General features: G+C 50.7%; 1 protein-coding gene across 29 annotated transcripts in view; it reads left to right on the top strand.

Moving 5' to 3' along the window:
* The window catches only part of LOC146049607 (immunoglobulin superfamily member 11-like), a 571,199-nt gene that overhangs the window by 510,663 nt on the left and 47,200 nt on the right, over window positions 1-13,336 (top strand). The window lies entirely within an intron of this gene.

Below are 13,336 nucleotides of genomic sequence, written 5' to 3'. Positions count from 1 at the left end.
CTCTCTGTCCTGGTATACGCCGCTCTATCCTATGGTCCTCTCTGTCCTGGTATACGCTGCTCTATCCTATGGTCCTCTCTGTCCTGGTATACGCTGCTCTATCCTATGGTCCTCTCTGTCCTGGTATACGCTGCTCTATCCTGTGGTCCTCTCTGTCCTGGTATACGCCGCTCTATCCTATGGTCCACTCTGTCCTGGTATACGCCGCTCTATCCTATGGTCCTCTCTGTCCTGGTATACGCTGCTCTATCCTATGGTCCTCTCTGTCCTGGTATATGCTGCTCTATCCTGTGGTCCTCTCTATCCTGGTATACGCTGCTCTATCCTGTGGTCCTCTCTGTCCTGGTATATGCTGCTCTATCCTATGGTCCTCTCTGTCCTGGTATATGCTGCTCTATCCTATGGTCCTCTCTGTCCTGGTATACGCTGCTCTAACCTATGGTCCTCTCTGTCCTGGTATATGCTGCTCTATCCTATGGTCCTCTCTGTCCTGGTATACGCTGCTCTATCCTGTGGTCCTCTCTGTCCTGGTATATGCTGCTCTATCCTATGGTCCTCTCTGTCCTGGTATACGCTGCTCTATCCTATGGTCCTCTCTGTCCTGGTATACGCTGCTCTATCCTATGGTCCTCTCTGTCCTGGTATACGCTGCTCTATCCTGTGGTCCTCTCTGTCCTGGTATACGCCGCTCTATCCTATGGTCCTCTCTGTACTGGTATATGCTGCTCTATCCTGTGGTCCTCTCTGTCCTGGTATACGCTGCTCTATCCTATGGTCCACTCTGTCCTAGTATATGCTCTATCCTATGGTCCTCTCTGTACTGGTATACAGCGCTCTATCCTATGGTCCTCTCTGTCCTGGTATACGCTGCTCTGTCCTATGGTCCTCTCTGTCCTAGTATATGCTCTATCCTATGGTCCTCTCTGTCCTGGTATACGCTGCTCTATCCTATGGTCCTCTCTGTTCTGGTATACGCCGCTCTATCCTATAGTCCTCTCTGTCCTGGTATACGCCGCTCTATCCTATGGTCCTCTCAGTCCTGGTATACGCTGCTCTATCCTATGGTCCTCTCAGTCCTGGTATACGCTGCTCTATCCTATGGTCCTCTTTGTCCTGGTATATGCTCTGTCCCATGGTCCTCTCTGTACTGGTATATGCTGCTCTATCCCATGGTCCTCTCTGTCCTGGTATACGCTGCTCTATCCTATGATCCTCTCTGTCCTGGTATACACTGCTCTATCCAATAGTCCTCTCTGTCCTGGTATACGCCGCTCTATCCTATGGTCCTCTCTGTCCTGGTATACGCTCTATACTATGGTCCTCTTTGTCCTGGTATATGCTCTGTCTCATGGTCCTCTCTGTCCTGGTATACGCCGCTCTATCCTGTGGTCCTGTTTGTCCTGGTATATGCCTTGTCCTATGGTCCTCACTGTCCTGGTATACGCTGCTCTATCCTATGGTCCTCTCTGTCCTAGTATATGCTCTATCCTATGGTCCTCTCTGTCTTGGTATACGCCGCTCTATCCTATGGTCCTCCTTGTCCTGGTATACGCCGCTCTATCCTATGGTCCTCTCTGTTCTGGTATACGCCGCTCTATCCTATAGACCTCTCTGTCCTGGTATACGCTGCTCTATCCTATGGTCATCTCTGTCCAAGTATATGCTCTGTCCTATGGTCCTCTCTGTCCTGGTATACGCCGCTCTATCCTGTGGTCCTCTCTGTCCTGGTATATGCTGCTCTATCCTATGGTCCTCTCTGTCCTGGTATACGCTGCTCTATCCTATGGTCCTCTCTGTCCTGGTATACGCCGCTCTATCCTATGGTCCTCTCTGTCCTGGTATACGCTGCTCTATCCTATGGTCCTCTCTGTCCTGGTATACGCTGCTCTATCCTATGGTCCTCTCTGTCCTGGTATACGCTGCTCTATCCTGTGGTCCTCTCTGTCCTGGTATATGCTGCTCTATCCTATGGTCCTCTCTGTCCTGGTATACGCTGCTCTATCCTATGGTCCTCTCTGTCCTGGTATATGCTGCTCTATCCTATGGTCCTCTCTGTCCTGGTATACGCTGCTTTATCCTATGGTCCTCTCTGTCCTGGTATACGCTGCTTTATCCTATAGTCCTCTCTGTCCTGGTATACGCCGCTCTATCCTATGGTCCTCTCTGTCCTGGTATACGCTGCTCTATCCTATGGTCCTCTCTGTCCTGGTATATGCTGCTCTATCCTATGGTCCTCTCTGTCCTGGTATACGCTGCTCTATCCTATGGTCCTCTCTGTCCTGGTATACGCTGCTCTATCCTATGGTCCTCTCTGTCCTGGTATACGCTGCTCTATCCTATGGTCCTCTCTGTCCTGGTATACGCTGCTCTATCCTATGGTCCTCTCTGTCCTGGTATATGCTGCTCTATCCTATGGTCCTCTCTGTCCTGGTGTACGCCGCTCTATCCTATGGTCCTCTCTGTCCTGGTATACGCTGCTCTATCCTATGGTCCTCTCTGTCCTGGTATACGCTGCTCTATCCTATGGTCCTCTCTGTCCTGGTATATGCTGCTCTATCCTATGGTCCTCTCTGTCCTGGTATACGCTGCTCTATCCTATGGTCCTCTCTGTCCTGGTATACCCCGCTCTATCCTATGGTCCTCTCTGTCCTGGTAGAAGCTGCTCTATCCTGTGGTCCTCTCTGTCCTGGTATACGCCGCTCTATCCTATGGTCCTCTCTGTACTGGTATACGCCGCTCTATCCTATGGTCCTCTCTGTCCTGTTATACGCCGCTCTATCCTGTGGTCCTCTCTGTCCTGGTATATGCTGCTCTTTCCTATGGTCCTCTCTGTCCTGGTATACGCCGCTCTATCCTATGGTCCTCTCTGTCCTGGTATACGCCGCTCTATCCTATGGTCCACTCTGTCCTGGTATACGCTGCTCTATCCTATGGTCCTCTCTGTCCTGGTATACGCTGCTCTATCCTATGGTCCTCTCTGTCCTGGTATACGCTGCTCTATCCTGTGGTCCTCTCTGTCCTGGTATATGCTGCTCTATCCTATGGTCCTCTCTGTCCTGGTATACGCCGCTCTATCCTATGGTCCTCTCTGTTCTGGTATACGCCGCTCTATCCTATGGTCCTCTCTGTCCTGGTATACGCCGCTCTATCCTATGGTCCTCTCTGTCCTGGTATACGCCGCTCTATCCTATGGTCCTCTCTGTCCTGGTATACGCTGCTCTATCCTATGGTCCTCTCTGTCCTGGTATATGCTGCTCTATCCTATGGTCCTCTCTGTCCTGGTATACGCTGCTCTATCCTATGGTCCTCTCTGTCCTGGTATACGCCGCTCTATCCTATGGTCCTCTCTGTCCTGGTATACGCCGCTCTATCCTATGGTCCTCTCTGTCCTGGTATACGCCGCTCTATCCTATGGTCCTCTCTGTCCTGGTATACGCCGCTCTATCCTATGGTCCTCTCTGTCCTGGTATACGCCGCTCTATCCTATGGTCCTCTCTGTCCTGATATACGCTGCTCTATCCTGTGGTCCTCTCTGTCCTGGTATATGCTGCTCTATCCTATGGTCCTCTCTGTCCTGGTATACGCCGCTATATCCTATGGTCCTCTCTGTCCTGGTATACCCCGCTCTATCCTATGGTCCTCTCTGTTCTGGTATACGCCGCTCTATCCTATAGTCCTCTCTGTCCTGGTATACGCCGCTCTATCCTATGGTCCTCTCTGTCCTGGTATACGCCGCTCTATCCTATGGTCCTCTCTGTCCTGGTATACTCTGCTCTATCCTATGGTCCTCTCTGTCCTGGTATACGCTGCTCTATCCTATGGTCCTCTCTGTCCTGGTAAACGCTGCTCTATCCTATGGTCCTCTCTGTCCTGGTATACCCCGCTCTATCCTATGGTCCTCTCTGTCCTGGTAGAAGCTGCTCTATCCTGTGGTCCTCTCTGTCCTGGTATACGCCGCTCTATCCTATGGTCCTCTCTGTACTGGTATACGCCGCTCTATCCTATGGTCCTCTCTGTCCTGGTATACGCCGCTCTATCCTGTGGTCCTCTCTGTCCTGGTATATGCTGCTCTATCCTGTGGTCCTCTCTGTCCTGGTATACGCTGCTCTATCCTATGGTCCTCTTTGTCCTGGTATACGCCGCTCTATCCTATGGTCCTCTCTGTCCTGGTATACGCTGCTCTATCCTATGGTCCTCTCTGTCCTGGTATACGCTGCTCTATCCTATGGTCCTCTCTGTCCTGGTATATGCTGCTCTATCCTATGGTCCTCTCTGTCCTGGTATACTCTGCTCTATCCTATGGTCCTCTCTGTCCTGGTATACGCTGCTCTATCCTATGTTCCTCTCTGTCCTGGTAAACGCTGCTCTATCCTATGGTCCTCTCTGTCCTGGTATACCCCGCTCTATCCTATGGTCCTCTCTGTCCTGGTAGAAGCTGCTCTATCCTGTGGTCCTCTCTGTCCTGGTATACGCCGCTCTATCCTATGGTCCTCTCTGTACTGGTATACGCCGCTCTATCCTATGGTCCTCTCTGTCCTGGTATACGCCGCTCTATCCTGTGGTCCTCTCTGTCCTGGTATATGCTGCTCTATCCTATGGTCCTCTCTGTCCTGGTATACGCTGCTCTATCCTATGGTCCTCTCTGTCCTGGTATACGCCGCTCTATCCTATGGTCCTCTCTGTCCTGGTATACGCTGCTCTATCCTATGGTCCTCTCTGTCCTGGTATACGCTGCTCTATCCTATGGTCCTCTCTGTCCTGGTATACGCTGCTCTATCCTGTGGTCCTCTCTGTCCTGGTATATGCTGCTCTATCCTATGGTCCTCTCTGTCCTGGTATACGCCACTCTATCCTATGGTCCACTCTGTCCTGGTATACGCCGCTCTATCCTATGGTCCTCTCTGTCCTGGTATACGCTGCTCTATCCTATGGTCCTCTCTGCCCTGGTATACGCCGCTTTATCCTATGGTCCTCTCTGTCCTGGTATACGCTGCTTTATCCTATGGTCCTCTCTGTCCTAGTATATGCTGCTCTATCCTATGGTCCTCTTTGTCCTGGTATATGCTCTATCCTATGGTCCTCTCTGTCCTGGTATACGCTGCTCTATCCTATGGTCCTCTCTGTCCTGGTATACGCTGCTCTATCCTATGGTCCTCTCTGTCCTGGTATATGCTGCTCTATCCTGTGGTCCTCTCTGTTCTGGTATATGCTGCTCTATCCTATGGTCCTCTTTGTTCTGGTATATGCTGCTCTATCCTATGGTCCTCTCTGTCCTGGTATATGCTGCTCTATCCGATGGTCCTCTCTGTCCTGGTATACGCTGCTCTATCCTATGGTCCTCTCTGTCCTGGTATACGCTGCTCTATCCTATGGTCCTCTCTGTCCTGGTATACGCTGCTCTATCCTATGGTCCTCTCTGTCCTGGTATACGCCGCTCTATCCTATGGTCCTCTCTGTACTGGTATATGCTGCTCTATCCTGTGGTCCTCTCTGTCCTGGTATACGCTGCTCTATCCTATGGTCCACTCTGTCCTAGTATATGCTCTATCCTATGGTCCTCTCTGTACTGGTATACGGCGCTCTATCCTATGGTCCTCTCTGTCCTGGTATACGCTGCTCTGTCCTATGGTCCTCTCTGTCCTAGTATATGCTCTATCCTATGGTCCTCTCTGTCCTGGTATACGCTGCTCTATCCTATGGTCCTCTCTGTCCTAGTATATGCTCTGTCCTATGGTCCTCTCTGTCCTGGTATACGCCACTCTATCCTATGGTCCTCTCTGTCCTGGTATACGCCGCTCTATCCTATGGTCCTCTCTGTCCTGGTATATGCCGCTCTATCCTATGGTCCTCTCTGTCCTAGTATATGCTCTGTCCTATGGTCCTCTCTGTCCTGGTATACGCCGCTCTATCCTATGGTCCTCTCTGTCCTGGTATACGCTGCTCTATCCTATGGTCCTCTCTGTCCTGGTATACGCCGCTCTATCCTATAGTCCTCTCTGTCCTGGTATACGCCGCTCTATTTTATGGTCCTCTCTGTCCTGGTATACGCCGCTATATCCTATGGTCCTCTCTGTCCTGGTATACCCCGCTCTATCCTATGGTCCTCTCTGTCCTGGTATACGCCGCTCTATCCTATGGTCCTCTCTGTCCTGGTATACGCCGCTCTATCCTATAGTCCTCTCTGTCCTGGTATACGCCGCTCTATCCTATAGTCCTCTCTGTCCTGGTATACGCCGCTCTATCCTATGGTCCTCTCTGTCCTAGTATATGCTCTGTCCTATGGTCCTCTCTGTCCTGGTATATGCTCTGTCCTATGGTCCTCTCTGTCCTGGTATACGCCGCTCTATCCTATGGTCCTCTCTGTCCTGGTATACGCCGCTCTATCCTATGGTCCTCTCTGTCCTGGTATACGCCGCCCTATCCTATGGTCCTCTCTGTCCTAGTATATGTTCTGTCCTATGGTCCTCTCTGTCCTGGTATACGCCGCTCTATCCTATGGTCCTCTCTGTCGTAGTATATGCTCTGTCCTATGGTCCTCTCTGTCCTGGTATACGCCGCTCTATCCTATGGTCCTCTCTGTCCTAGTATATGCTCTGTCCTATGGTCCTCTCTGTCCTGGTATACGCCGCTCTATCCTATGGTCCTCTCTGTCCTGGTATACGCTGCTCTATCCTATGGTCCTCTCTGTCCTAGTATATGCTCTGTCCTATGGTCCTCTCTGTCCTGGTATACGCCGCTCTATCCTATGGTCCTCTCTGTCCTAGTATATGTTCTGTCCTATGGTCCTCTCTGTCCTGGTATACGCCGCTCTATCCTATGGTCCACTCTGTTCTGGTATACGCTGCTCTATCCTATGGTCCACTCTGTCCTGGTATACGCTGCTCTATCCTATGGTCCTCTCTGTCCTAGTATATGCTGCTCTATCCTATGGTCCTCTTTGTCCTGGTATATGCTCTATCCTATGGTCCTCTCTGTCCTGGTATACACTGCTCTATCCTATGGTCCTCTTTGTCCTGGTATATGCTCTATCCTCTGATCCTCTCTGTCCTGGTATACGCTGCTGTATTCTATGGTCCTCTCTGTCCTGGTATATGCTGCTCTATCCTGTGGTCCTCTCTGTCCTGTTATACTCTGCTCTATCCTATGGTCCTCTCTCTCCTGGAATACGCTCTATCCCATGGTCCTCTCTGTCCTGGTATACGCTGTGCTATCCTGTGGTACTCTCTGTCCTGGTATACGCTGCTCTATCCTATAGTCCTCTCTGTCCTGGTATACGCTGCTCTATCCTATGGTCCTCTCTGTCCTGGTATACGCCGCTCTATCCTATGGTCCTCTCTGTCCTGGTATATGCTCTGTCTCATGGTCCTCTCTGTACTGGTATACGCTGTGCTATCCTGTGGTACTCTCTGTCCTGGTATACGCTGCTCTATCCTATGGTCCTCTCTGTCCTGGTATACGCTGCTCTATCCTGTGGTCCTCTCTGTCCTGGTATACGCTGCTCTATCCTATGGTCCTCTCTGTACTGGTATACGCTGCTCTATCCTATGGTCCTCTCTGTCCTGGTATACGCTGCTCTATCCTGTGGTCCTCTCAGTCCTGGTATACGCTGCTCTATCCTGTGGTCCTCTCTGTCCTGGTATATGCTCTGTCTCATGGTCCTCTCTGTCCTAGTATATGCTGCTCTATCCTGTGGTCCTCTCTGTCCTGGTATACGCTGTGCTATCCTGTGGTACTCTCTGTCCTGGTATACGCTGCTCTATCCTATAGTCCTCTCTGTCCTGGTATACGCCGCTCTATCCTATGGTCCTCTCAGTCCTGGTATACGCTGCTCTATCCTACGGTCCTCTCTGTCCTGGAATATGCTCTATCCTATGGTCCTCTCTGTCCTGCTATACGCTGCTCTATCCTATAGTCCTCTCTGTCCTGGTATACGCTGCTCTATCCTGTGGTCCTCTCTGTCCTGGTATATGCTCTGTCCCATGGTCCTCTCTGTCCTGGTATACTCTGCTCTATCCTATGGTCCTCTCTGTCCTGGTATATGCTGCTCTATCCTATGGTCCTCTCTGTCCTGGTATATGCTGCTCTATCCTATGGTCCTCTCTGTCCTGGTATACACTGCTCTATCCTATGGTCCTCTCTGTCCTGGTATACACTGCTCTATCCTATGGTCCTCTCTGTCCTGGTATACGCCGCTCTATCCTGTGGTCCTCTCTGTCCTGGTATACGCCGCTCTATCCTGTGGTCCTCTCTGTCCTGGTATACGGCGCTCTATCCTACGGTCCTCTCTGTCCTGGTATACGCCGCTATATCCTATGGTCCTCTCTGTCCTGGTATAACCCGCTCTATCCTATGGTCCTCTCTGTCCTGGTATATGCTGCTCTATCCTATGGTCCTCTTTGTCCTGGTATATGCCGCTCTATCCTATGGTCCTCTCTGTACTGGTATACGCTGCTCTATCATATGGTCCTCTCTGTCCTGGTATACGCCGCTCTATCCTATAGTCCTCTCTGTCCTAGTATATGCTCTGTCCTATGCTAGTATATGCTCTGTCCTATGGTCCTCTCTGTCCTGGTATATGCTGCTCTATCCTATGGTCCTCTCTGTCCTGGTATACGCCGCTCTATCCTATGGTCCTCTCTGTCCTGGTATACGCCGCTCTATCCTATGGTCCTCTCTGTCCTGGTATACGCCGCTCTATCCTGTGGTCCTCTCTGTCCTGGTATACGGCGCTCTATCCTACGGTCCTCTCTGTCCTGGTATACGCCGCTATATCCTATGGTCCTCTCTGTCCTGGTATAACCCGCTCTATCCTATGGTCCTCTCTGTCCTGGTATATGCTGCTCTATCCTATGGTCCTCTCTGTCCTAGTATATGCTCTGTCCTATGCTAGTATATGCTCTGTCCTATGGTCCTCTCTGTCCTGGTATATGCTGCTCTATCCTATGGTCCTCTCTGTCCTGGTATACGCCGCTCTATCCTATGGTCCTCTCTGTCCTGGTATACGCCGCTCTATCCTATGGTCCTCTCTGTCCTGGTATACGCCGCTCTATCCTGTGGTCCTCTCTGTCCTGGTATACGGCGCTCTATCCTACGGTCCTCTCTGTCCTGGTATACGCCGCTATATCCTATGGTCCTCTCTGTCCTGGTATAACCCGCTCTATCCTATGGTCCTCTCTGTCCTGGTATATGCTGCTCTATCCTATGGTCCTCTCTGTCCTGGTATATGCTGCTCTATCCTATGGTCCTCTTTGTCCTGGTATATGCCGCTTTATCCTATGGTCCTCTCTGTACTGGTATACGCTGCTCTATCATATGGTCCTCTCTGTCCTGGTATACGCCGCTCTATCCTATAGTCCTCTCTGTCCTAGTATATGCTCTGTCCTATGGTCCTCTCTGTCCTGGTATATGCTGCTCTATCCTATGGTCCTCTCTGTCCTGGTATACGCCGCTCTATCCTATGGTCCTCTCTGTCCTGGTATACGCCGCTCTATCCTATGGTCCTCTCTGTCCTGGTATACGCCGCTCTATCCTGTGGTCCTCTCTGTCCTGGTATACGGCGCTCTATCCTACGGTCCTCTCTTTCCTGGTATACGCCGCTATATCCTATGGTCCTCTCTGTCCTGGTATACCCCGCTCTATCCTATGGTCCTCTCTGTCCTGGTATAACCCGCTCTATCCTATGGTCCTCTCTGTCCTGGTATACGCTGCTTTATCCTATGGTCCTCTCTATCCTGGTATACGCTGCTCTATCCTATGGTCCTCTCTGTCCAGGTATACGCTGCTCTATCCTATGGTCCTCTCTGTCCTGGTATACGCTGCTCTATCCTATGGTCCTCTCTGTCCTGGTATACGCCGCTTTATCCTATGGTCCTCTCTGTCCTGGTATAAGCTGCTCTATCCTATGGTTCCTCTCTGTCCTGGTATACGCTGCTCTATCCTATGGTCCTCTCTGTCCTGGTATACGCCGCTTTATCCTATGGTCCTCTCTGTCCTGGTAGAAGCTGCTCTATCCTATGGTCCTCTCTGTCCTGGTATACGCTGCTCTATCCTATGGTCCTCTCTGTCCTGGTATACGCCGCTTAATCCTATGGTCCTCTTTGTCCTGGTATACGCTGCTTTATCCTATGGTCCTCTCTGTCCTGGTATACGCTGCTCTATCCTATGGTCCTCTCTGTCCTGGTATACGCTGCTCTATCCTATGGTCCTCTCTGTCCTGGTATACGCCGCTCTATCCTATGGTCCTCTCTGTCCTGGTATACGCTGCTTTATCCTATGGTCCTCTCTGTCCTGGTATACGCCGCTCTATAATATGGTCCTCTCTGTCCTGGTATACCCCGCTCTATCCTATGGTCCTCTCTGTCCTGGTATACCCCGCTCTATTCTATGGTCCTCTCTGTCCTGGTATACACTGCTTTATCCTATGGTCCTCTCTGTCCTGGTATATGCTGCTCTATCCTATGGTCCTCTTTGTCCTGGTATATGCCGCTCTATCCTATGGTCCTCTCTGTACTGGTATACGCTGCTCTATCATATGGTCCTCTCTGTCCTGGTATACGCCGCTCTATCCTATAGTCCTCTCTGTCCTAGTATATGCTCTGTCCTATGGTCCTCTCTGTCCTGGTATATGCTGCTCTATCCTATGGTCCTCTCTGTCCTGGTATACGCCGCTCTATCCTATGGTCCTCTCTGTCCTGGTATACGCCGCTCTATCCTATGGTCCTCTCTGTCCTGGTATACGCCGCTCTATCCTGTGGTCCTCTCTGTCCTGGCATACGGCGCTCTATCCTACGGTCCTCTCTGTCCTTGTATACGCCGCTATATCCTATCGTCCTCTCTGTCCTGTTATTCCCCGCTCTATCCTATGGTCCTCTCTGTCCTGGTATAACCCGCTCTATCCTATGGTCCTCTCTGTCCTGGTATACGCTGCTTTATCCTATGGTCCTCTCTATCCTGGTATACGCTGCTCTATCCTATGGTCCTCTCTGTCCTGGTATACGCTGCTCTATCCTATGGTCCTCTCTGTCCTGGTATACGCTGCTCTATCCTATGGTCCTCTCTGTCCTGGTATACGCTGCTTTATCCTATGGTCCTCTCTGTCCTGGTATAAGCTGCTCTATCCTATGGTCCTCTCTGTCCTGGTATACGCTGCTCTATCCTATGGTCCTCTCTGTCCTGGTATACGCTGCTTTATCCTATGGTCCTCTCTGTCCTGGTATACGCTGCTTTAACCTATCCGTGGTTGCAGGACAGAAAACAGAGAGTTGTAGTAAACGAAGTACAGTCAAAGGAGGGAAAGGTTACAAGTGGAGTACCCCAGGGATCTGTACTTGGACCTGTGCTTTTTATTATCTTTATTGGTGATATTACAAATGGAATTGAGGGTAAAATGTGCCTTTTTGCAGATGACACAAAGGTATGCAACAGGTTAGACACACCAGGAGGGGTAAAACAAATGATTGAGGATCTAGGTAGATTAGAGGAATAGTCAAGATCATGGCAACTACAGTTTAATGCCAAAAAATGCAAAATCATGCACCTGGGTCTCAGAAATCCAAAGACTAAATATAGTATAAATGGCACTATAATGGAAACTACTGAGGAAGAGAGGGATCTAGGTGTCACTATTTCAGGGGACTTAAAGGCAGGTAGGCAATGTAACAAAGCAATGAAGAAGGCAAGTCAGATGCTTGGTTGCATAGGGAGAGGTATCAGCAGTAGAAAGAAAGAAGTAATAATGCCACTGTATAGGTCATTGGTACGACCTCACCTAGAGTATTGTGTTCAGTTCTGGAGGCCATATCTCCAGAAGGATATAAATACATTAGAGACTGTACAAAGAAGAGCAACTAAAATGGTGCATGGCCTACATCACAAAACGTACCAGGAAAGACTAAAAGATCTTAACATGTATAGTTTGGAGCAGAGTAGGGAAAGGGGGGACATGATAGAAACTTTCACATATATCAGGGGTTATAACAAGATACAGGTGGGAGACATTCTTCACAGGAAGAGGAGCAGCAGAACACGAGGACATGCACTGACACTAGAGGGAGGAAGGTACAGGTGGGAGACATTCTTCACAGGAAGAGGAGCAGCAGAACACGAGGACACGCACTGACACTAGGGGAGGAAGGTACAGGTGGGAGACATTCTTCACAGGAAGAGGAGCAGCAGAACACGAGGACATGCACTGACACTAGGGGGAGGAAGGTACAGGTGGGAGACATTAGTCACAGGAAGAGGAGCAGCAGAACACGAGGACATGCACTGACACTAGGGGGAGAAAGGTACAGGTGGGAGACATTCTTCACAGGAAGAGGAGCAGCAGAACACGAGGACATGCACTGACACTAGGGGGAGGAAGGTACAGGTGGGAGACATTCTTCACAGGAAGAGGAGCAGCAGAACACGAGGACATGCACTGACACTAGGGGGAGGAAGGTACAGGTGGGAGACATTAGTCACAGGAAGAGGAGCAGCAGAACACGAGGACATGCACTGACACTAGGGGGAGGAAGGTACAGGTGGGAGACATTCTTCACAGGAAGAGGAGCAGCAGAACACGAGGACATACACTGACACTAGGGGGAGGAAGGTACAGGTGGGAGACATTAGTCACAGGAAGAGGAGCAGCAGAACACGAGGACATGCACTGACACTAGGGGGAGAAAGGTACAGGTGGGAGACATTCTTCACAGGAAGAGGAGCAGCAGAACACGAGGACATGCACTGACACTAGGGGGAGGAAGGTACAGGTGGGAGACATTAGTCACAGGAAGAGGAGCAGCAGAACAAGAGGACATGCACTGACACTGGGGGGAGGAAGGTATAGGTGGGAGACATTAGTCACAGGAAGAGGAGCAGCAGAACAAGAGGACATGCACTGACACTGGGGGGAGGAAGGTATAGGTGGGAGACATTAGTCACAGGAAGAGGAGCAGCAGAACACGAGGACACGCACTGACACTAGAGGGAGGAAGGTACAGGTGGGAGACATTCTTTACAGGAACAGGAGCAGCAGAACACGAGGACATGCACTGACACTAGGGGGAGGGAGATAGGGGTGGGAGACATTAGTCACAGGAAGAGCAGCAGCAGAACACGAGGACATGCACTGACACTAGGGGGAGGAAGGTACAGGTGGGATACATTCTTCACAGGTAGAGGAGCAGCAGAACACGAGGACACGCACTGACACTAGGGGGAGGAAGGTACAGGAAGAGGAGCAACAGAACACGAGGACATGCACTGACACTAGGGGGAAGAAGGTACAGGTGGGAGACATTAGTCACAGGAAGAGGAGCAGCAGAACACAAGGACATGCACTGACACTAGA

This window comes from Crinia signifera, chromosome 12, assembly GCF_055691185.1.
Source record: "Crinia signifera chromosome 12, ASM5569118v1, whole genome shotgun sequence".
Taxonomy (NCBI): Eukaryota; Metazoa; Chordata; class Amphibia; order Anura; family Myobatrachidae; genus Crinia; species Crinia signifera.
Note: the sequence above shows the minus strand (reverse complement) of the source record. Positions and strands in the feature narration are given on the sequence as shown.